Here is a 4,738-nt window from a genome sequence, read left to right on the forward strand (position 1 = left end):
TATTATTATTATTATTATTATTATTATTATTATTATATGTGTGTGTATGTTTTGCAAGCACATATGTCTGTGTACCACATGTGGGCCTGGTGCCCTCAGAGGCCTGAAGAAGACATCATATTTTCTGCAACTGGAGTTATAGATAACCGTGAACCAAAATGTGGGTGCTGGGGTTTGAACCCAGGTCTCCTGAAAAGCAGTCAGTGCTCTTAACTGCTGAGCCATTGCTTCAACCCCTGTCTTCCCTCAAGAAAGCCATAGGAGAGAATATTCCAGAATGAAGTAGAACTTTCTGGAAATGAACCAGCCCAGACTTTCTGGAAGATGTATATCGTGAAGGGATGAGCTATCCTTTCCAAGAAAGTCAAGAAAAGGCATTTGTTTGGAGAATCTTTGGACTTGGAGAGGCTTTGCCTGTGTGTGATGGGGAGCGGAAGGGGCAGGTGAGAAACAGGGCTGGAGAAAGGGGAACACTTGCCTACCTGTCAGAGTCTCTCCACAGGCGTCTGCTCTGAGGACTGGCCCCTTTGGCTTTGCTTTCTGGCCCCATTTTCCTCATTCTGTAAACACTCTGGCGGGAGCAAAGACTTTCCAAAGAGAGATATTTGTGCCCCTCCCTTTGGCTATCTGCCTTTTTATTTTGTTTTATTTTTTTATTTTTATATATATATTTTTTCTGAGACAGGGGTTCTCTGTGGAACCCTGGTTGTCTGGGAACTGGCTCTGTAGACCAGACTGGCCTCGAACTCAAGGATCCCCCTGCCTCTGCCTCTGGAGTGCTAGGATTAAAGGTGTGTGCCATCATGCCCAGGTAGCTATCTGACTCTTACTTAGAAAATGGTACCTGAGAAAGAGGGATTTCTCCAGGTTTCTCATGTTTGGGAGTTGTAGGATGCCGTCCCGCAGCTCCTACTTGCGTGGGGTCCCACGAACCGAGGATTTGGAAACCTGTAATGGGTGATAGAGAGAATAGAGACAGACGCCAGGAGAAATGGGTCTCATCAAGGCGCAACTTTACTTAGTGAACACGGAATATATATATACTTAGATAAGCACAGGCATGCATTTTACATTCAGGTGAGAACAGACATTCGGCAGGATCAAAGCTAAAACTCTAACACAAAGGATTCCAGGACGGGATAGGGAGATCAAAGGTTCACGGCTTCCTAGGGACCTGGTATCTGGTCCTTGAATCATTTACAGGGAGTAGGAAGGGGCTGAAGCTTGGTGCTCTCCAGAGAAGGAACCTGTCTTCCAGACAAAGGTTTCACGACGTCCTGACAACTTGTTAGATCATCTCACAGAGAGACTGGAGCTAAGATAGTGATGAGTGGAACCATATCATGACCAGGACTACATATCTCTGACATGCTAATTAAACCAAAACCTCATCTCAGGACCCTGAACATAGACTTTAGGAGGCTGTTGAATCCCTTTGTTTCTCTTCCCAATGTGGCCACCTTGAATAAATCTTCTTTTTTGCGTTTCTTGATTACTCATCTCTCAATAAACCTTTGAAAGATAAATTGCTGGATTTGTTACAGCTGTGCAGGTTCAGGCTTTGACCCCAACAACTCTGTAACGACCTCATACTCGGGGGCAGAACCTCTGAGTGTGTCCGCAGGACATACAGCCACTCAGTGAGTATCCGTGGCTCTTACTTAGCCCTCTCCAATTGGCAGAACGTCAGAACATTCCGGGGTCATAGGATATGAATAGAGGCAATCCATGTGGCTTCTGAGGTATGCCCCAGGAATAAAGTCACAAAACTAGTCACTCCTCTGTCCTCAGTTGCTGGGGGTCAGAACAGGGACATCAAGGAGGCTCATCAGCTGGAAATGCAAATCAAGCAGGCACCCTGGCCTGGGAGGTGAAAAACAGACAGGCTCACTGTCATGCAAGGACCTCAGTGCAGTGCCACCTCCCTATCCTGTGCCTTCTTCACCCCTGGCCTGGCACTTGCAAAAGAAATGAGGCTTTCACTGCTTAGAGTCATTTCATTGCAGTAAGTTAGTTCGCTCCCGATTCTTTTTTGTTTGTTTTTTTGTTTGTTTGTTTGTTTTTTTCAAGATAGAGTTTCTCTGTATAGCTCTGGCTGTCCTGGAACTCACTCTGTAGGCCTCAAACTCAGAAATCTGCCTGCCTCTGCCTCCCAAGTGCTGGGATTAAAGGCATGTGCCACCACTGCCCAGCTACTCCCAATTCTTAATCTAACAAGTGAGAGGTGAAGTTGAACTCTGTGTCTGGGAGAAATTAAAATCCATCGCATATGCCAATGAAGAATCATACATGTGGTTCCTACTTCATTGTGTTCGTTATTATTATTGAGACACAATCTTTCTGTCTCTTTCTCTATTTCTGTCTCTTTTTCTATGTCTGTCTCTCTGCCTGTCTTTCTGTTTCTATCTCTGTTTCTGTCTGTCTGTCTCTGTCTGTCTTTCTGTCTCTGTTTCTGTTTCTGTCTCTCTGTCTGTCTCTCTCTGCAGTTCTGGCTGTCCTGGAACTCACTATGTAGACCTGGGTGGCCTTCAGTTCACAGAGAGCTTCTTGTCCCTGCCCCCCCAGGGCTAGGATTAACAGCATGCACCATTATGCACAGCTGTTTCTTGCTTTAAAATCTATTATAATCAATTTTATTTTTAGACCAATAAGAGCCAGAAATTTTAAGTGGATTTTATTTTAGAGGGATGATTAGGATTTTTTTCTTTTGACTAGTGCATAAAAAATCTTTCTGGAAGAGAGAAGAGAATACTCCATGCTTAAGAAAATAATGCATTATAGAAAACTTGAAGATGAATCAAGATCTAAAATTTAAGAATGGTTTAAAAAGGGCATATGCTGGCTTGCTTCTTTTAAATTTTCTTTTACAAATGGAGCTGTAAGGTAGTTTTCTGAGGTGGTGGTTAGATTTAGGGGTGAGAGAGGAGGGCTAATATAGTGAGATTTGAGGTTATAAATGTTCTGAATGTAAGCACGCCATTTGTTGTCTTCGACATCCTTGCTTGAGATGGCTTTGGGAACACACATCTCCATAGGCAATTTTGGTTTTAATCAGCGATGGTGAGGTTTCTGTGCCCTGTCATGGTTTCCTTTCTCATTACCCTTTCTGTTTTGCATTCCTGTCTCAGGGCCAGTGGGGTGTGAAGGTCCTATATGCCTGGCTGTGCCTGCCGGGAGTGTACTTTGTCTCACAGCTCTCCCGGACTAGCAAACGGCAGGCAGGAAGTTGAAGGTGAGGTGTGTCAGCCTTGGGTAGGACTGTCTGTCAGGTTGCACCTGTGTGAAACTGGTCAAAACCAGAACAAAGCTGAAAACTGAGACAGTGGCTGGAGTTCAGACCAGAGCACAGGAGGTGACAGGTGCAAAGGAATTCCACACCGTGGCAAGAATTTTTGTCTTCCTCTAATGCCATTAATGTTGTAATAATCTTACTTAATTTTTCGAAATGTCGCTAGAAAATTGAGCAAGCAAAATACTTGGGAAGTCTTAAAGATTAGACAAAACTAACTTATAATAAAATTAGTGTTTTGATGTCTGGTTAAGTAGACATTTGTTTGGTTTACTAAAGCTAGTGGAGGCTAGAGCTATGGCTCAGTGGTGAAGTACTTACCTATCATACACAAAGCTATGCGTTAGTGCCCCAACACTGGAGAAAAAGGAAAGAAAACAAGAAAGAAAAAGAAAAGACCCAACTATAGAAAATCAGAGTGTCCATAACATAGCACAAGACAGACACGTTTTACAAATACATTTCTTTTTATAAGAGATAGATAGAAAAATCATTCCATGCCAAGCCGAACAAGTTTAAAGAAAATCTGAACAAAAGTATCTCAGACAATAGAAAACAACTCTGACAAGACACCTACAGAGGCAGATGCCACAGAACTGCTTAAAAGAGCCCCAAGTGAGCTCATGCTACCCACTTCTACAAAGAGGAAAGGGGAAGAGAAAAGCTGCTAGCTAGGTATGCTCTCTGGGCTCCAACGACTTCGGTACACTGTGGACATGTTCAACATTCCTCACATATCAGGAAGATGCAGAGAACAGAGCTGCTGCAGATGACTAGCAGGGGCCTGCTGACATAGCATCAGAGAAAGCCTGAATTCTCTGGGGCAAAGCAGGATCCCAGTGTAATGTGCCGCCCGCCTCTGAGAAACCAAGTCAGATCCAACTGAGTCATAGCACTGGCACAGAGGAATTAAAAAAAAAAAAAGACCCGAGAAAGTTGTTGAAGAAGGTGTTGATCTACTGATAATGGAGAGGTGCTTTTCTAGAATACATAGGAAGGCAGGTGAGATGAAGCACCAGGTGGAGAAATGAAAGCTGTACCCCTCAATACTATACCATGGGATATCCTGTGTCTAAAGTCAACACCTTGATGAAGGGTAGACAATCAGGTAAAGAAATGACCATAGCTACTTGTATGAATATGTGAGGTTATGGATTCCTGACTGCCCAACCCTCCAAGACATTTTTACATGGAATTCAGATGCAATGTGTGGCTATGAGTAAAGCAGGGTTCTCAGCTAGCATCACCTACCTGCTCTCCTCTGTGTTCTCAGGCTAACACTGTCAGGAGGAGAGAGAGAGGTAGGGGGAGAGGGAGAAAGAGAGGTAGAGGGAGAGGGAGAGGGAGAGGGAGAAAGAGAGGTAGAGGTAGAGGGAGAGGTAGAGGTAGAGGGAGAGGGAGAGGGAAGAGGTAGAGGGAGAGGGAGAGGAGGGAGAGGAAGGAGAAGGA

General features: G+C 44.2%; 1 long non-coding RNA gene across 1 annotated transcript in view; it reads right to left on the bottom strand.

The window, feature by feature from the left end:
* Window positions 1-845: 845 nt before the first annotated feature.
* LOC116080592 overlaps window positions 846-4,738 on the bottom strand; it is a 55,626-nt gene continuing 51,733 nt past the window's right edge. Inside the window, exon 3 of the long non-coding RNA XR_004114491.1 lies at window positions 846-948. This is a non-coding gene — a long non-coding RNA (uncharacterized LOC116080592). The remainder of the gene's footprint in view (window positions 949-4,738) is intronic.

This window comes from Mastomys coucha, unplaced genomic scaffold, assembly GCF_008632895.1.
Source record: "Mastomys coucha isolate ucsf_1 unplaced genomic scaffold, UCSF_Mcou_1 pScaffold6, whole genome shotgun sequence".
Taxonomy (NCBI): Eukaryota; Metazoa; Chordata; class Mammalia; order Rodentia; family Muridae; genus Mastomys; species Mastomys coucha.